General features: G+C 41.1%; 1 pseudogene across 1 annotated transcript; it reads right to left on the bottom strand.

Annotated features, from left to right (window-relative positions):
* Positions 1 to 3230: 3230 nt before the first annotated feature.
* On the bottom strand, positions 3231 to 19805 carry LOC145859387 (uncharacterized; annotated as a pseudogene). Its single transcript, XR_014379572.1, has 4 exons — positions 19345 to 19805; positions 18789 to 18886; positions 18481 to 18658; positions 3231 to 5421 (listed from the first exon to the last, which is right to left on the bottom strand). The product of XR_014379572.1 is annotated as an uncharacterized LOC145859387 (transcript).
* Between the last annotated feature and the right edge of the window lie 1026 nt (positions 19806 to 20831).

Genomic DNA, 20831 nt, shown 5'->3' with positions numbered 1-20831 from the left:
CTGTTGTCGCTGTTGAAGAAGCCTCCAGTTCCGTCCACTAGATTATACGTCACGCAAGAAGCATCACCTGAAAGACTCATACCGCCATCTGCTGACTGGAGTGGGTAAAGCAGATTGGAAAAATATCTATTACAATGTTTATTCTGTCAAGCAATGTCATAAGTAGTAATTTAAAAACAACCAGATGTTATGTTTTCTCTTACTTCTTACAGCCAATACTTTCCTCTAGGGCTGACCTGCCCATTAGGTAGGAATAGGTGACAGATTAAAGACTATTCATTTTTTGTCATCGTTATTCTGAACCCACTGCCTGCAAGTCGTCGTTAAATTAGCCTCAGTGATTTGTATTTTCCTTCAACTTTCTGAAGAGGAAACAGCCAGGAAATGCCCCTGTCTGAGTGCATTTGTCTACCACTATGTGTAGCTGTTAGCGATGATTCTAATGACAACCATCTTCTGGTTGATAGAAAAGCTTTCCCAAAAAACCTTGTCAATTAAATGTTAACTACAAAGTAGTCTATGCCTACCTGGCAGAATGATATCATGATTATTTGCATCAATCCAGTTGTGATTTGTTCAGCAAACTCTGCAATCACATGTGTGCTACAGAGATACCACTAACCAAGCAAGGCTCTTGCTGGTGCCACTTGAATTAAAGGGTATCTACATCCCAAAATGAAAATGTCTTAGATTTTTCTCAGACTTCAAAAGTGGTCTCCTGATGTGGTTTAAGTATTGTTGAGGACTTAGAACATCCAATGTTGTTGTTTTTCTATTAACAGTGTGATTTAGAGAGAAAAACAGGGACAAATCAGAAACCTGGAAAAACTAAACGGAGAAAATGGAATTAGGTAAAAAAAAACACAAAAAAAACGGATTAGATAGAGATGTTATAGAGCCCTAAATATTCTATACATTTTCTCTCATTATCTAGGGATACTGTAGAGTAACAGCTGTATCCTGAAGTGACCTTTAACCTCCCTGCTCCTCAATACTTCTTCCACTGGATCAAAGCTTCAGCCAAGTAGGATACATGATAGTGGTAACACATGGAGTAGGGTTGGATATAGTCATGGTAGGATACATGATAGTGGCAACACATGGAGTTGGGTTGGATATAGTCATGGTAGGATACATGATAGTGGAAACCCATGGAGTAGAGTTGGATATAGTCATGGTAGGATACATGATAGTGGAAACACATGGAGTAGAGTTGGATATAGTCATGGTAGGATACATGATAGTGGAAACACATGGAGTTGGGTTGGATATAGTCATGGTAGGATACATGATAGTGGAAACACATGCAGTTGGGTTAGATATAGTCATGGTAGGATACATTGAGCGGCAAGATGTTCTTTACGATTCGGCCATCAGATTTGCCACCAATGCTCCGTATAGGAAACCTCACTGCACTCTATACTCCTCTGTAAACTGTTTATCTCTGTATACCAGTCGCAAGACCCACTGGTTTAATGCTTATATATAAAACCCTCTTAGGCCTCACTCCTACGTATCTAAAATAGCCCTCATCATAGCCCTGCAGCCCTCATCCTCCACATACAATAACAGAGTTTGGTATTTTATAAGGATCCCCATTAGCTGTTGCAAAAGCAGCAGCTACTCTTCCTGGGGTCCACACAAAACATGACACATAATACAGCACATCAATAGACAAGAACAGCTCAAGGACAGAACTACATACATTTTGTAAAAGGCACATGTGGCCTACATATCAATGCATACACACAAACTATCTAGGTCAAATAGGGGAGAGGGGTTGTACCGTGAGGTGTTGCTTTATCTGTTTTTTTAAACCAGGTTTGCTGTTTATTTGAGCAATATGAGATGGAAGGAAGTTCCATGCAATAAGGGCCCTATATAATACTGTACGCTTTCTTGAATTTGTTCTGGAAACTTGGGGACTGTGAAAAGACCCCTGGTGGCATGTCTGGTGGGATAAGTGTGTGTCAGAGCTGTGTGTAAGTTGACTTGTAAGAACTTTGATGATATCTGTACATTATAGGAACACCTGTGATGACAAAAGTACAATGATTCATCTTTTGCTTTAGCTTGATATTAAGAATCAGTGGTAGACACCTTGCAAGTGCATGAAAAGGTCAACTGTACAAAGTCAGATGTTTGTGTGTTGAAACTATATTTTAGGTAACAGATGGATAAAGGGAACTAAGAGTTCCTGTTGATACTATGTTCCAGTCTTACTTCCAGTCTGACATGATAGCAATAAGGGGAAGAGTGATTGGGAAACTAACTGCCAATAACACAATAAGCTGACCTCCACCTAGCAGAGACATCTTTGGTATTAAAGTTAAGGGACATCACCCTGGGCGGGGTGATCCTCAGTAGGGGATAAAAAGGGAAAACATCTTTTGAACTGAGTGTCTTGCTGATAAGAGAATTATCTAATAAAGGTAAATGAATCAATAAACCATGATGAATTATTAGTCATACAGCATGATGCATAATGAATAATCAATGTAATGATCAATGTAGTGATCAATTGGTCTGATTAGTTCCAGAAAGTCCAGGAACCACTGGAGAGGGAAAGAAATGTGTGTATGTAATTAGTGTAGAGAGCAGGGGACAGATGGTAAAGGGAGTAAAACTTCAAAGGGTTCCTAACCTTGAGGGAAAGGAACAGGCTGAGCTAGGTAGTGATAAACAGTGTGGCAAGTCAATGGGGGATGCAGGTCACCAACAGTTTGTGTGTAAATGCATGTGCGTAAGTAAGCAAGAACTATAAAATGACTGTTTTGTTATCCTGACCTCAGAACGTTCTCTGAATAAAGCTACAGAAACCTTTTGCAGAAAGCTGAGTCCTTGCCTAATTATTTAACCCATTGTCTTACAAACCTTGGGCATTAGTCAAGGCGAATTGATTATTATCATCAAGATATCAAATTATTCTAACACTTGCTTGCAAATTGCTGTAAGTGTATACTCCGGGTTGCAATCCTTATTAAACAAATTAACCTCTGATCAAAGAAGTTTTCCTGTGTTCTCTTGTGTGCATATAGGGCAGAATTCCCTTACAGACTATGCAAACAATTTGGGATTTTCAACACATTCATGTTTCTTATAAAAATAAGTGTCTCTCCTCAACTCTTAGGCAAAACGTGCCGCTCTGTTCTGGGCCAGCTGCAGCTTAACTAGGTCTTTCCTTGCAGCACTGGACCACACGACTGGACAATAATCAAGATTAGACAAACTAGAGCCTGCAGAACTTGCTTTTTGGAGTGTGGTGTCAAAAAAGCAGAGCATCTCTTTATTGCGGCTAGACCTCTCCCCATCTTTACAACCATTGAATCTATATGTTTTGACCATGACAGTTTACAATCTAAGGTAATGCCAAGTAATTTAGTCTCCTCAACTTGTTCAAATTGGTTTGCAACACAGGAAGTTACTCCCAAGAACAGGAGATTATAATAGGACAGTTTCACAAGGTTAGTCACATACTCATTTATGTGGACACATACAATTAATATTCTCCATTACGGAGTCTGAACATTTTAAGGGACATTCCCCCGAGAAATGTTCGGAAACTTGCAGGTGCCTTGGTGGAAGAGTGGGGTAACATCTCACAGCAAGAACTGGCAAATCAGGTGTAGTCCATGAGGAGATGCACTGCAGTACTTAATGCAGCTGGTGGCCACACCAGATACTGAATGCTACTTTTGATTTTGACCCCCCTTTGTTCAGGGACACATTATTCAATTTCTGTTAGTAACAAGTCTGTAGAACTTGTTCAGTTTATGTCTCATTTGTTGAATCTTATGTTCATACAAATATTTACGCATGTTAAGTTTACTGAAAATAAACGCAGTTGACAGTGAGAGGACGTTTCTTTTTTGCTTAGTTTACAATTACCATTTTCCATTACAGTCTGTGAACATTTTAATTTCAGTAAATCATCAGTGGGCCAACAATGCAAATGCAAACAATGGAGCAAATGCATCACATCCAAATATCACTTGATTATCTGTCATGCTGGAGGAATGACACCCAGATAAACACACACACAGTCAGAGTTTAAAAAAGGACCATTTAAACACATGGAATCTGATCTACACTATATTCAAACTGACATACTCCATATTCACTTCATGTTTTCTAATAAAAACACAAATATATGTTTCAGTATACTTTGTACAATTCAATTTCATATGGTATAAACAGGTAAACATTCTGAGTGAACAATATAACGGGAGCACTGTGTATGTTCTCTGATGAATCAAATATCAATATACATGCTCGGAGAAGAATGTCTTATTTCCTGTGAGAAATCTCTCGTGACATTTAAGTGACTGTGATGAGTAATATTTTCCCAAAGTCTGAGCATTTTTATAAGCCTTCTACTCTGTGTGCAGTCTCATGCGTTCTTCCAGGCTTTCTAAATGGGCAAACGCTTTGCACACTAGGAGCAATGGTAAGTCTTCTCCCCTGTGTGTATTCTTTCATGTTGTTTCAGGTCCCTTAACTGGTTACAACCCTTTCCACACTGGGAGCATTGGTAAGGCTTCACCCCTGTGTGTATTCTCTCATTTCGTTTCAGCAACCATGACCAGATGAAACTCTTTCCACACTGGGAGCAGTGGTAAGTCTTCTCCCCGTGTGTATTCTCTCATGTCGTTTCAGCTCCCCTGACTGGTTGAAACTCTTTCCACACTGGGAGCAGTGGTAAGGCTTCTCCCCTGTGTGTATCCTCATGTTTTTTCAGGTTCCCTAAATGGTTACAACTCTTTCCACACTGGGAGCAGTGGTAAGGCTTCTCCCCTGTGTGTATCATCTTATGTGTTTTCAGGGTCCCTAAATGGCTAAAACTCTTCCCACACTGGGAGCAGTGGTAAGGCTTCTCCCCTGTGTGTATCCTCTCATGTCGTTTCAGCTCCCCTGACCGGCTGAAACTCTTTCCACACTGGGAGCAGTGGTAAGGCTTCTCCCCTGTGTGTATTCTTCCGTGTCTTTTCAGGGCACCTAACCGGTTAAAACTCTTTCCACACTGGGAGCAGTGGTAAGGTTTCTCTCCTGTGTGTATTCTTTCATGTTGTTTCAGCTCCCCTGACCAGCCGAAACTCTTTCCACACTGGGAGCAGTGGTAAGGCTTCTCCCCTGTGTGTATTCTTCCGTGTCTTTTCAGGGCACCTAACCGGTTAAAACTATTTCCACACTGGGAGCAGTGGTAAGGTTTCTCTCCTGTGTGTATTCTTTCATGTTGTTTCAGCTCCCCTGACTGGCTGAAACTCTTTCCACACTGGGAGCAGTGGTAAGGCTTCTCCCCTGTGTGTATTCTCTCATGTTGTTTCAGCCCCCCTAAATGATTGAAACACTTTCCACAGTGGGAGCAGTGGAGTCGTCTTGCTGGTTTGGACGTCCCTGGCTCCTCTGAGTCAGGTCTTTCTCCTGCCAAAGACAGTGTGTTTTAAAAAGAAATAGAGACCTGAATGAAACCTCCACATGATAAAACGGCCTTGCTACGAGGGTAAATAATAATCAGATCCCTCAATAACCTCAGGCCAGTTTTAACAATCTTAATGTGATTTTAAAACAAATGTAGAGCTTCCTGGTAACTACTAATAATGTTTACATTACTTATTTTATTAAGTCTGTTTTAGAAGTCAGAACACAAAAACTAAACAGTTCTAGGACATTGAAGACACAGACTTCGCTAGATTCCAATCGTGCAGGTGGTTCTAAATATATAACTTTCATAGCTGTATAATACAGAACGCGACCTACACACTTCCTTAAACATAAAATAAGTAAAGTAGTAATTTTGTGTGGAAGTCCAAAACTTGTTTTTACGTCAAAGACACAAAGCACATCAAAAAAATCTCCCCGTTGTTGAAAGGGTTCGACACACGCTGTTTAACTTCTTTGGGGTAGGGGGCAGTATTTTCACGTCCGGATGAAAAGCGTGCCCAGAGTAAACTGCCTGCTACTCAGGCCCAGAAGCTAGGATATGCATATTATTAGTAGATTTGGATAGAAAACATTGAAGTTTCTAAAACGGTTTGAATGATGTCTATGAGTATAACAGAACTCATATGGCAGGCGAAAACCTGAGAAAAATCCAACCAGGAAGTGGGAAATCTGAGGTTTGTAGTTTTTCAAGTGATTGCCTATCCAAAATAGTGAATGGGGAGAGAATAAGAGCTGTTTGAACCAGGTGTCTGGAAAAATGCCATGAGCTCAGTCACGTGCGCGGCGGTGAGAGCGAGCTGAGTTCCTTTTCATTTCTGAAGACAAAGGAATTGTCCGATTGGAATATTATTGAAGATTTATGATAAAACATCCTAAAGATTGATTCTATACATCGTTTGACATGTTTCTACAAACTGTAATGCAACTTTTTTGACTTTTTGTCTGTACTTAGTGCATGCGCCTTCTGAATTTGGAATAGTGAACTGAACACGCGAACAAAAAGTAGGTATTTGGACATAAATATGGACGTTCCGACGAAGATCAAAGGTAAGTGAATATTTATAATGCTATTTCTGACTTTTGTTGACTCCACAACATGGCGGGTATCTGTATGGCTTGTTTTGGTGACTGAGCGCTGTACTCAGATTATTGCAAAGTGTGCTTTCGCCGTAAAGCTTTTTTGAAATCTGACACAGCGGTTACATTAACCTCTATGGGCTAGGTGGGACGCAGGCGTCCCCCCCGTGGTGCACTCCATCAACAGCAGGTGCATTTCAAGAGCGGCAAATTTGAATCCAAATAAATGTCAAAATTCAAATTTTTCAAACATACAAGTATTTTACACCCTTTGAAAGATAAACATCTCCTTAATCTAACCACGTTTTACGATTTCAAAAAGGTTTTACGGCGAAAGCATAAATTTAGAGTATGTTAGGACAGTACATTTACAAGAGTTGTGTGTAATGTTTTGTCAATTCAAAGACAGGGTCACCAAAACCATAAAACCAGCTAAAATGATGCACTAACCTTTTACAATCTCCATCAGATGACACTCCTAGGACATTATGTTAGACAATGCATGCATTTTTAGTTCTATCAAGTTCATATTTATATCCAAAAACAGCGTTTTACTATGGCATTGATGTTGAGGAAATCGTTTCCCTCCAATAACCGGCAGTCAAGTCAGCATCACAAATTAAATAATTAAAATTAGAAAACATTGGTAAAATATTATATTGTCATTTAAAGAATTATAGATTTACATCTCTTGAACGCAATCAACTTGCCAGATTTAAAAATAACCTTACTGGGAAATCACACTTTGCAATAATCTGAGCACTGCGCCCAGAAAAATACGCGTTGCGATACAGACTAGTCGTCATGTTGGGGAGATCTAAAATCGAAAATACTATGTAAATAATCCATTACCTTTGATTCTCTTCATCAGATGTCACTTCCAGGTATCACAGGTCCATAACGAATGTAGTTTTGTTCAAAAAAGCTCATCATTTATGTCCAAAAATCTCCGTCTTGTTAGCACATGATCTAAGCCCGCCGGACTTCACTTCATGAACGAGGGGAAAAAATATATTTACGTTCGTTCAAACATGTCAAACGTTGTATAGCATAAATCATTAGGGCCTTTTTAAACCAGAACATGAATAATATTCAAGGTGGACGAATGCATACTCTTTTATAACGTATTGGAACGAGGGTACCCAACATGAACTCGCGCGCCAGGTGTCTAATGGGCCATCATCGTTCCATGGCTCTTGTTCGGTCAGATCTCCCTCCAGAAGACTCAAAACACTTTGTAAAGGCTGGTGACATCTAGTGGAAGCAATAGGAAGTGCCAAAATATTCCTCAGCCCCTGTGTTTTTCAATGGCATAGGTTTAAAGGTAATACAACACATCAGGTATCCACTTCCTGTCAGAAAATGTCTCAGGGTTTTGCCTGCCAAATGAGTTCTGTTATACTCACAGACACCATTCAAACAGTTTTAGAAACTTTAGAGTGTTTTCTATCCATATATAATAAGTATATGCATATTCTAGTTACTGGGTAGGATTAGTAACCAGATTAAATCGGGTACATTTTTTTTATCCAGCCGTGCAAATACTGCCCCCTAGCCCTAACAGGTTAAGGAGAAGTGTATCTTTAATTCTATGCATAACAGTTTTATATTTTATCAACGTTTGAGTATTTCTGTATATTGATGTTTATTTATTTATTTTTATTTCACCTTTATTTAACCAGGTACGCAAGTTGAGAACAAGTTCTCATTTATAATTGCGACCTGGCTAAGATGAAGCAAAGCAGTTCGACAACATACAACAGAGTTACACATGGAGTAAAACAAACATATAGTCAATAATACAGTAGAAAAATAAGTCTATATACACAATGTGAGCAAATGAGGTGAGATAAGGGAGGTAAAGGCAAAAAAGGCCATGGTGGCAAAGTAAATACAATATAGCAAGTAAAACACTGGAATGGTAGATTTGTAGTAGAAGAAAGTGCAAAGTAGAAATAGAAATAATGGGGTGCAAAGGAGCAAAATTAATAAAATAAATAAATACAGTAGGGGAAGAGGTAGTTGTTTGGGCTATTTATAGATGGGCTATGTACAGGTGCAGTGATCTGTGAGCTGCTCTGACAGCTGGTACTTAAAGCTAGTGAGGGAGATGTTTGTGTTTCCAGTTTCAGAGACTTTTGTAGTTCGTTCCAGTCATTGACAGCAGAGAACTGGAAGGAGAGACAGCCAAAGGAGGAATTGGCTTTGGGGGTGACCAGAGAGATATACCAGCTGGAGCGCGTGCTACAGGTAGGTGCTGCTATGGTGACCAGTGAACGGAGATAAGGGGGACTTTACCTAGCAGGGTCTTGTAGATGACCTGGAGCCAGTGGGTTTGGCGACGATTATGAAGCGAAGGCCAGCCAACGAGAGCGTACAGGTCGCAGTGGTGGGTAGTATATGGGGCTTTGGTGACAAAATGGATGGCACTGTGATAGGCTGCATCAAGTTTGTTGAGTAGGGTATCGGAGGCTATTTTGTAAATGACATCGCCGAAGTCGAGGATCGGTAGGATGGTCAATTTTACGAGGGTATGTTTGGCAGCATGAGTTAAGGATGCTTTGTTGCGAAATAGGAAGCCAATTCTAGATTTAACTTTGGATTGGAGATGTTTGATGTGAGTCTGGCAGGAGAGCTTACAGTCTAACCAGACACCTAGGTATTTGTAGTTGTCCACATATTCTAAGTCAGAACCGTCCAGAGTAGTGATGCTGGACAGGCGGGCAGGTGCAGACAGCGATCGGTTGAAGAGCATGCATTTAGTTTTACTTGTATTTAGGAGCAGTTGGAGGCCACGGAAGTAGAGTTGTATGACATTGAAGCTCATCTGGAGGGTTGTTAACACAGTGTCCAACGAAGGGCCAGAAGTATACAGAATGGTGTCGTCTGTGTAGAGGTGGATCAGAGACTCACCAGCAGCAAGAGCGACATCATTGCACTTGTCATCTCCCGTCTGGATTACTGCAACTCGCTGTTGGCTGGGCTCCCTGCCTGTGCCATTAAACCCCTACAACTCATCCAGAACGCCGCAGCCCGTCTGGTGTTCAACCTTCCCAAGTTCTCTCATGTCACCCCGCTCCTCCGCTCTCTCCACTGGCTTCCTGTTGAAGCTCGCATCCGCTACAAGACCATGGTTCTTGCCTACGGAGCTGTGAGGGGAACGGCACCTCCGTACCTTCAGGCTCTGATCAGGCCCTACACCCAAACAAGGGCACTGCGTTCATCCACCTCTGGCCTGCTCGCCTCCCTACCTCTGAGGAAGCACAGTTCCCGCTCAGCCCAGTCAAAACTGTTCGCTGCTCTGGCACCCCAATGGTGGAACAAGCTCCCTCACGACGCCAGGACAGCGGAGTCAATCACCACCTTCCGGAGACACCTGAAACCCCACCTCTTTACGGAATACCTAGGATAGGATAAAGTAATCTTTCTAACCCCCCCCCCCTTAAAAGATTTAGATGCACTATTGTAAAGTGGTTGTTCCACTGGATATCATAAGGTGAATCCACCAATTTGTAAGTCGCTCTGGATAAGAGCATCTGCTAAATGACTTAAAATGTAAAAATGTAAATCATTGATGTATACAGAGAAAAGAGTTGGCCCAAGAATTGAACCCTGTGGCACCCCCATAGAGACTGCCAGAGGTCCGGACAACATGCCCTCCGATTTGACACACTGAACTCTATCAGAGAAGTAGTTGGTGAACCAGGCGATGCAATCATTTGAGAAACCAAGGCTATTGAGTCTGCCGATGAGGATGTGGTGATTGACAGAGTCGAAAGCTTTGGCCAGGTCAATGAATACGGCAGCACAGTATTGTTTCTTATCGATGGCGGTTACGTTATCGTTTAGGACCTTGAGCGTGACTGAGGTGCACCCATGACCAGCTCTGAAACCAGATTGAATAGCGGTGGGATTCGAAATGGTCGGTAATCTGTTTGTTGACTTGGCTTTCGAAGACCTTAGAAAGGCAGGGTAGGACAGATACAGGTCTGTAGCAATTTGGGTCAAGAGTGTCCCCTCCTTTGGAGAGGGGGATGACAGCAGCTGTTTTCCAATCTATGGGAATCTCAAACGACACGAAAGAGAGGTTGAACAGGCTAGTAATAGGGGTTGCAATAATTTCAGCAGATAATTTTAGAAAGAAAGGGTCCAGATTGTCTAGCCCGGCTGATTTGTAGGGGTCCAGATTTTGCAGCTCTTTCAGAACATCAGCTGAATGGATTTGGGAGAATGAGAAATTGGGAAGGCTTGGGCGAGTAGCTGTGGGGGGTGCAGTGCTGTTGACTGCAGTAGGGGTAGCCAGGTGGAAAGCATGGCCAGCCGTAGACCGTAGATAAATGCTTATTGAAATTCTCAATTATAGTGGGTTTATCAGTGGTGACAGTTTCCTATCCTCAGTGCAGTGGGCAGTTAGGAGGAGGTGTTCTTATTCTCCATGGACTTTACAATGTCCCAGAACTTTTTTTGAGTTTGTGTTGCAGGAAGCAAATTTCTGCTTGAAAAAGCTGGCCTTGGCTCTTCTAACTGCCTGTGTATATTGGTTTCTAACTTCCTTGAAAAGTTGCATATCACGGGGGCTGTTCGATGCTAATGCAGAACGCCACAGGATGTTTTTGTGTTGGTTAAGGGCAGTCAGGTCTGGGGAGAACCAAGGGCTATATCTGTTCCTGGTTCTAAATTTATTGAATGGGGCATGCTTATTTAAGATGGTGAGGAAGGCATTTAAAAAAAATAACCAGGCATCCTCTACTGACGGGATGAGGTCAATATCCTTCCAGGATACCAGGGCCAGGTCGATTAGAAAGGCTTGCTCGCTGAAATGTTTCAGGGAGCGTTTGACAGTGATGAGTGGAGGTCGTTTGACCGCTGACCCATTACGGGTGCAGGCAATGAGGCAGTGATCGCTGAGATCTTGGTTGAAAACAGCAGAGGTGTATTTAGAGGGCAAGTTGGTTAGGATGATATCTATGAGGGTGTCAGTGTTTACAACTTTGGGGTGGTACCTGGTGGGTTCATTAATAATTTGTGTGAGATTGAGGGCATCAAGCTTGGATTGTAGGATGGCTGGGGTGTTAAGCATGTCCCAGTTTAGGTCACCTAGTAGCACGAGCTCTGAAGATAGATGGGGGGCAATCAGTTCACATATGGTGTCCAGAGCACAGCTGGGGGCCAAGGGTGGTCTATAGCAGGCGGCAACGGTGAGAGACTTGTTTTTAGAGAGATGGATTTTTAAAAGTAGAAGTTCAAATTGTTAGGGTACAGACCTGGATAGTAGGACAGAACTCTGCAGGCTATCTCTGCAGTAGATTGCAACACCGCCCCCTTTGGCCGTTCTATCTTGTCTGAAAACGTTGTAGTTAGGGATGAAGATTTCAGAGTTTTTGGTGGACTTCCTAAGCCAGGATTCAGACACGGCTAGGACATGCGGGTTGGCAGAGTGTGCTAAAGCAGTGAATAAAACAAACTTAGGGAGGAGGCTTCTAATGTTAACATGCAAGGCTATTACGGTTACAGAAGTCATCAAAAGAGAGCGCCTGGGGAGTAGGAGTGGAGCTAGGCACTGCAGGGCCTGGATTCACCTCTACATCACCAGAGGAACAGAGAAGGATGAGGATAAGGATACGGCTAAAAGCTATAAGAATTGGTCGTCTGAGACGTTCGGAATAGAGAGAAAAAGGAGCAGGTTTCTGGGGGCGATAAAATAACTTCAAGGTATAATGTACAGAAAGGTATTGTAGGATGTGAATACAGTGGAGGTAAACCTAGGCATTTAGTGATGATGAGAGAGATATTGTCTCTAGAAACATTGAAACCAGAAGATGTCATAGCATGTGTGGGTGGAGGAACTGAGAGGTTGGATAAGGTATAATGAGCAGGGCTAGAGGCTCTACAGTGAAATAAGCCAATAAACACTAACCAGAACAGCAATGGACAAGGCATATTGACATTAAGTAGAGGCATGCTTAGCCGAGTGATCAAAGGGTCCAGTGAGAATTAGATAGCTAGCCGAGCCATAGGTAGCAAGCTGGTAGAAGATGGAGGGAGGTCTGTTTTTAGCCACCTCGTGCATTTCCGTCTGTAGATTAGTGGGGTTCCGTGTGGTAGGGGGGCAAAATAGTTAGTTATAGTGGCCCAAGAAAATTGTCCGATAGACCTATTCAGATAGCAGCCGATAAGACAGCTAACGATTAGCGGGTCGCAGATGAGCATTCAGGTTACATCTCGATGGAGGGGCCAGTTAGATAACTCCCTTGGGCAGATAACGTCGGTGGTCCAGTCGTGAAGGCCCGATGGGGCTCTGCATCGGCAGTAAAACGGGTACGGATAGGTGATTGTAGCCCAGGAGAGGCTGATGGAACTCTTCAGCTGGCTAGCTCCAGAATAATTTATGTTAATTCCGGGACCAACGTTGCCAATAGTCACTCAGGTAGCAGCTAGCTAACTGCAAGATCCAGGTGTAAATGTCCAGAGCCTGCGATAGAAATCCGGGGATATGGAGAGAGAAAAGGTCCGGTATGCTCTGGTCTGAGTCGCGCTGTACAAAAACTGGCGATAGCTTTTCGAGCTAATGGATAGCTGAGGACCGCTAACCGTGGCTAGCTGAACTCCAACGTTAGCCAGAGGTTAGCCAGTGCTCATTCACAGGATGTTTTGGAGGTAAAATATTTCAGAACATTACACACCAATGTAAAATGTTTTTTTTGGGGATATAAATATGAACTTTATCGAGCAAAACATACATGTATTGTGTAACATTGAGTCCTGGGAGTGTCATATGAAGAAGATCGTCAAAGGTTAGTGATTCATTTTAGCTGCATTTCTGGTTTTTGTGACGCCTCTCCTTGCTTGGAAAATGGCTGTGTGGTTTCTCTTGTCTAGGTGCTGTCCTAACATAATCTAATGGTATGCTTTCGCCGTAAAGCCTTTTTGAAATCGGACACTGTGGTTTGATTAACGAGAAGTTTCTTTAAAATGGTGTATAATACTTGTATGTGTGAGCAATTTGAATTATGAGATTTTTGTTGTTTTGAGTTTGGCGCTCTGCTATTTCACTGGCTGTTGGCGAGTGGGACGCTAGCATCCCACATACCCCAGAGAGGTTAAATGGACCAATTTCTTATTTAGACGTTCATAGGTTTTCAACATTTTGACTATTGCTGATTTCATATTTTGGGTAAAGTAAAAAAATAAGGTGAAATATTTTGGGTAGATGTTCCTAAAACTGATAGTAACTACAATAAACAAAAATATAATTGCAACATGTAAAGTGTTGGATGTTTCATGAGCTGAAAAAAAAAACAGATTTCAGAATTTTGTACATCCCAGTTAGTGAACATTTATTCTTTGCCAAGATAATCCATCCACCTGACAGGTGTGGCATATCAAGAAGCTGATTGAACAGCTTGACTATTACACAGGTGCACCTTGTGCTGGGGATAATAAAAGGCCACTCTAAAATGTGCCGTTTTGTCACACAACAATGCCACAAATGTCTCAGAGGGAGCGTGCAATTGGCATGCTGACTGCAGGAATGTCCACTGGAGCTGTTGCCAGGGAATTTAACCTGTCTGGGCTAGGGGGCAGTATTTTCACGTCCGGATAAGAAAACGTACCCGATTTAAACTGGTTACTACTCTTGCCCAGAAACGAGTCTGTGTAGAGGTGGATAGAAAACACTCTGAAGTTTCTAAAACTGTTTGAATGGTGTCTGTGAGTACACAGAACTCATATGGCAGGCAAAACCCTGAGAAAATTCCAAGCAGGAAGTGGCCTGTCTAAGAATTTGTAGTTCTTTTGATTCTCTATCGAAACTACAGTATCTGTGGGGTTACGTAGCACTTTCTAAGGCTTCCATTGGCTCTCTAAAGCCTTCAGAAAGCGGATTGAGGCGTCTCCTGTCTCTGGGCAGAGTATAGTAGCTCAGTTTCTCAGTGGTCTGCCTGGTGACAAAGAGATTGGCTATAACCGTTCACGCGACCACGCTGTTTTTTCTTTTCCTCTTTGAATAAATACACTATTGTCCGGTTGGAATATTATCGCTATTTTACGAGAAAAATACCATAAAAATAGATTTTAAACAGCGTTTGACATGTTTCTAAGTACGGTAATGGAACATTTCGATTTTTTTTGTCTCGCAATGCGCTCGCGCATTACCCTTTGGATAGTGACCTGAACGCACGAACAAAACGGAGGTATTTGGACATAACTATGGATTATTTGGAACAAAAACAACATTTCTTGTGGAAGTAGCAGTCCTGGGAGTGCATTCTGACGAAGATCAGCAAAGGTAATAGCATTTAGTGTGCACCGAACTTGGCGGGTGTCAAAATAGCTAGCCGTGATGGCTGAGCCATGTACTCAGAATATTGCAAAATGTGCTTTCGCCGAAAAATCTGACATAGCGATTGCATAAAGGAGTTCTGTATCTATAATTCTTTAAATAATTATGTATTTTGTCAACGTTTATGATGAGTAATTTAGTAAATTCACCGGAAGTTTTCGGTGGGAATACATTTTCTGAACATCACACCCCAATGTAAAAAGCTGTTTTTTGATATAAATATGAACTTGATTGAACAAAACATGCATGTATTGTATAACATAATGTCCTAGGAGTGTCATCTGATGAAGATCAAAGGTTAGTGCTTCATTTAGCTGTGCTTTGGGTTTTTGTGACATATATGCTTGCTTGGAAAATGGCTGTGTGATTATTTTTGGCTATGTACTCTCCTAACATAATCTAATGTTTTGCTTTCGCTGTAAAGCCTTTTTGAAATCGGACAACGTGGTTAGATTAACGAGAGTCTTATCTTTAAAATGGTGTAAAATTAGTCGTATGTTTGAAAAATTTAAATTATTGCATTTTTTAGGTTTTTGTATTTCGCGCCACGCTGTTCCACTGGCTGTTGAATAGAGTGGGACGGTCACTTCCCACCTAGCCCAGAGAGGTTAATGTACAGTGCCAGCCAAATGTTTGGACACCTACTCATTCAAGGGTTTTTCTTTATTTTTACTATTTTCTACATTGTAGAATAATAGTGAAGACATCAAAACTATTAAAAACACATATGGAAAAACGTAGTAACCACAAGTGTTAATTTCTTATGGCTGGGTGGCAGTATTGAGTAGCTTGGATGACTGACGTGCCCAGAGTAAACTGCCTGCTACTCAGGCCAAGAAGCTAAGATATGCATATTATTAGTAGATTTAGATAGACACTTCAGAGTGTTTTCTAAAACTGTTTGAATGCTGTCTGTGAGTATAATAGAACTCATATGGCAGGCAAAAACCTGAGAAAAAATCCAACCAGGAAGTGGGAAATCTGAGGTTTGTAGTTTTTCAAGTCTTTTCCTATCCAATATACAGTGTCTGTGGTGTCCTATTGCACTTCCTAAGGCTTCCACTAAATGTCAACAGTCTTTAGAACCTTGTTTCATGCTTCTACTGTGAATGGGGAGAGAATAAGAGCTCGAAGAGTCAGGTGTCCCAAAATAAGGCATGAGTTCAGCCATGCGCGCGCCCGTGAGAGGTAGCTGAGTTCCATTGCATTTCTGAAGACAAAGGAATTCTCCGGTTGAAACCTTATTGCAGATTTATGATAAAAACATCCTAACGATTGATTCTATACATCGTTTGACATGTTTCTACGAACTGTAATGGAATTTGAGTTTTCGTCTGGCCTGCGCGTCGTGAATTTGGATTTGTGAACTGAAGGCGCGAACAAAAAGGAGGTATTTGGACATAAAGGATGAACTTTATCGAACAAAAGAAACATTTATTGTGGAACTGGGATTCCTGGGAGTGCATTCTGATGAAGATCAAAGGTAAGTGAATATTTACAATGCTATTTCTGACTTCTGTTGACTCCAACACGGCGGATATTGTATGGCTTGTTTTTGTGTCTGAGCGCCGTACTCAGATTATTGCATGGTGTGCTTTTTCGGTAAAGCTTTTTTTAAATCTGACACAGTGGTTGCATTAACCTCTCTGGGCTAGGCGGGACGAATTCGTCCCACCTACGTAACAGCCACTTGCAGCCTGTGGCGCGATTTTCAAAACATAAAAAATCCTATTACTTCAATTTCTCAAACATATGACTATTTTACAGCTATTTAAAGACAAGACTCTCGTTAATCTAACCACACTGTCCGATTTCAAAAAGGCTTTACAACGAAAGCAAAACATTAGATTATGTCAGCAGAGTACCAAGCCAGAAATAATCAGACACCCATTTTTCAAGCTAGCATATAATGTCACCAAAACCCAGAAGACAGCTAAATGCAGCACTCACCTTTGATGATCTTCATCAGATGACAACCCTAGGACATTATGTTATACAATACATGCATGTTTTGTTCAATCAAGTTCATATTTATATCAAAAACCAGCTTTTTACATTAGCATGTGACGTTCAGAACTAGCATACCCCCCGCAAACTTCCGGGGAATTCGCTAACATTTTACTAAATTACTCACGATAAACGTTCACAAAAAGCATAACAATTATTTTAAGAATTATAGATACAGACCTCCTCTATGCACTCGATATGTCAGATTTTAAAATAGCTTTTTGGTGAAAGCACATTTTGCAATATTCTAAGTACATAGCCCAGGCATCACGGGCTCGCTATTTAGACACCCGGCAAGTTTAGCACTCACCATAATCATATTTACTATTATAAAAGTTTGATTACCTTTTGTTGTCTTCGCCAGAATGCACACCCAGGACTGCTACTTCAATAACAAATGTTGGTTTGGTCCAAAATAATCCATCGTTATATCCGAATAGCGGCGTTTTGTTCATGCGTTCCAGACACTATCCGAAATGGTAAAGAAGTGTCGCGCGCATGGCGCAATTCGTGACAATAAAATTCTAAATATTCCATTACCGTACTTCGAAGCATGTCAACCGCTGTTTAAAATCAATTTTTACGCCATTTTTCTCGTAGAAAAGCGATAATATTCCGACAGGGAATCTCCTTTTCAGCAAACAGAGGAAAGGGGGCGGTCGGGTCATGCGCATAAGCCCAGAGTCCCTTGATCGGCCACTTGAGAAAGGCGATAATGTGTTTCAGCCTGGGGCTGGAATGACGACATTCTGTTTTTTCCCGGGCTCTGAGAGCCTATGGACGACGTGGGAAGTGTCACGTTAGAGCAGAGATCCTTAGCAAAAGATAGAGATGGAAAAGAAGTTCAAGAAATGGTCAGACAGGCCACTTCCTGTAAAGGAATCTCTCAGGTTTTGACCTGCCATTTGAGTTCTGTTATACTCACAGACACCATTCAAACAGTTTTAGAAACTTTAGGGTGTTTTCTATCCATATGTAATAAGTATATGCATATTCTAGTTACTGGGTAGGAGTGGTAACCAGATTAAATCGGGTATGTTTTTTATCCAGCCGTGTCAATACTGCCCCCTAGCCCTAACAGGTTAAGGAGAAGTTTATCTAAAGTTCCATGCATAACACTTGTAATTTCATCAACTTTATGATGAGTATTTCTGTAAATTGATGCAAAATCACCGGATGTTTTGGAGGCAAAACTTTTGACCAGTAGTGTAGAATAATATATCTGTAGATCAGATGTTAATGAAGCAATACAGACCACATTGAAGTGTCTTGAGTTTAGTTTGTGTGTTCTAGAGTCTTGTAAAGACAGGCGGGTTTGACTGGGACAGGCAATGTAACATCCATAATGTTTTGAGAAAATGTTTTTGTAAAACATGCACCTTACATCAGATCATCTTGAAACTTTCTAAATCTAACTTTCATCAAGGTTTTATATGGTCTATTGGCTTCTCTCTTTTCCTTGGCAGAATCCTTTTTCAGTGTTATGATATTCATAACATCCATATCCACCAGTCTATCTTCCTGTCAACTAACAGAACTCTGTTGGTTGTCCTGGTAACAGATACCAGTGGGCAGATCTATTGTATTTCTTCAAACTAAACTACAGCACTTACTTTGATGAGTCAAATCTGATCCTTTCTTCTCTTCTCCTCCTCTCACAGTTCCACTCAGCCCCGTTGTTTTCCTGCAGTCCACCAGCAGCACAGACAACCTCTTCATACCCAGCAGTAAAGTGCTACCGGGAGAGGCACGACACGGGGACTCCAGGAGAGAGGAAGGGCTAGCGTTGTCCTGGTAACCATAAAGAGGGGAAAACAGACGCATAACATTATGAATGTTGATGTCACAGTTGTCATGAAGTGCTTTACAGAAACCCAGCCCAGATAGAGCAAGCTGTATGCTAGACCAGACCAAGCTGTACCATCTGGTGTTCTGATCTGGAGAGACTCTTCTCTGCCTCGTCAGCATCAGGATGTTGTTGAGGCTCCCCAGAGGATCCACGATAGTCATTTCTCTCTCCTGTGTGAACGAGAACATCAAACCGATTGTAAACCCATGACCATCTATTGCAATCATAGTCTTACAAGTGGCATGAATATGTCTAAAAAGGGCCTAAAAAGGCCACTTTCATCATGATTTTGTAAAATATTGTTTGTTTTGCAAATGTAAAGGGTCATTTAAACGGAATGGATGCTTTTACGTCCCTTTGATATTTTAAGTAGAAATTATCCACCAATATTGAATTTTAAAAGCCTGTTATATTAGATGAGATGAACTTTAATGAAGACCACATGGAGAATGAGAATTCAATACATCGAAGTCCCCAAAAAATATGTACCAATGGCAGATTGTCCCTTAAACAATTCCTACAGTAGTGAACAACATATTCAAGTGTAGAACTTCAGTAGAATGCCCCTTTAAAACAACACATTAGTTTTACAACTGCATAGTGTCCCTATTTTTAAGACAGTACTCACTGGTGGTAATCCCATCTTCAGCCTCCTCCTCCTTTTTCACTTCCAAAACGTCTTCCTCCCCTTTTATTGAGATAGCCTCCTCTTCCTCTTTTGCTCTAAAAGGTTCTTCCTCTTCTTTCATTACATTCTCTTCTTTCAATGTGATAGCCTCCTCTTCCTCCTTTTTCATCCTGAAAGCTTATTCGTCTCCTTTCACCAGAGCTTCTTTCTTCGTCTAGTTTAGTGACCTCATGCTCCGGTCGATTAGACTAGTGCAGTATCAATTTAACACATTTACTAATTTAACAAGCAAATTACGTTTAAATTAACTAGTAGATAGGTAAACAGAATTATGTTGAAAACACTAATAGTAATATACACAAGATTGGTCTAAAGAGCTTCAATGTTTCGGTTGTATGTTCACTAGCAAACCACCACGTTGGTTAAATCAGAAGCCTTTTGTCGCTGTTGAAGAAGCCTCCTGTCCGTCCACTAGATTATACGTCATGCAAGAAGCGTCACCTGAAATACTCATATCGCCATCTGCTGACTGGAGTGGGTAAAGCAGATTGGAAAAATATTAATTACAATGTTTATTCTGGCGAACAATGTCATAAGAAGTCATTTAAAAACAACCAGATGTTGTTTTCTCTTACTTCTTACAGCCAATACTTTCCTCCAGGGCTGACCTGCCCATTAGGCAGGATTAGGTGACAGATTAAAGAGTATTCATTTTTTTGTCATAGTTATACTGAACCCATTGCCTGCAAGCCGTTGTTAAATTTGCCTAAGTGATTTGTATTTTCCTTCAACGTTCTGAAGAGGAAACAGCCCAGAAAAGTCCCTGTCTGAGTGCATTTGTCTACCACTATGTGTAGCCGTTGCTAATGACAACCATCTTCTGGTTGATAGAAAAGCTTTCCCAAAAACCTTGTCAATTAAATGTTAACTACAAAGTAGTCTATGCCTAGCTGGCAGAATGATATCATGATTATTTGCATCAATCCAGTTGTGATTTGTTCAGCAAACTCTGCAATCACATGTGTGCTACAGAGATACCACTAACCAAGCAAGGCTCTTGCTGTTGCCACTTGAATTAAAGGGTATCTACACCCCAAAATGAAAATGTCTTAGATTTTTCTCAGACTTCAAAAGTGGTCTCCTGATGTGGTTTAAGTATTGTTGTGGACTTAGAACATCCAATGTTGTTGTTTTTCTATTAACAGTGTGATTTAGAGAGAAAAACAGAAAAACAGGGACAAATCAGAAACCTGGAAAAACTCAACGGAGATAATGGAATTAGGTAAAAAAAAGAGAAAAGAAAACAGATTAGATAGAGATGTTATATACAGATAGAGATGTTATAGGGCCCTAAATAATCTATACATTTTCTCTCATTACTGGATTATCTAGGGATACTGTAGAGTAACAGCTGTATCCTGATGTGACCTTTAACCTCCCTGATCCTCAATACTTCTTCCACTGGATCAAAGCTTCAGCCAAGTAGG

The sequence above is a fragment of the Salmo salar genome, chromosome 12 (genome assembly GCF_965601325.2).
Source record: "Salmo salar chromosome 12, fSalSal1, whole genome shotgun sequence".
Lineage (NCBI taxonomy): Eukaryota > Metazoa > Chordata > Actinopteri > Salmoniformes > Salmonidae > Salmo > Salmo salar.
This window is presented reverse-complemented; position numbering and strand designations above follow the sequence as displayed.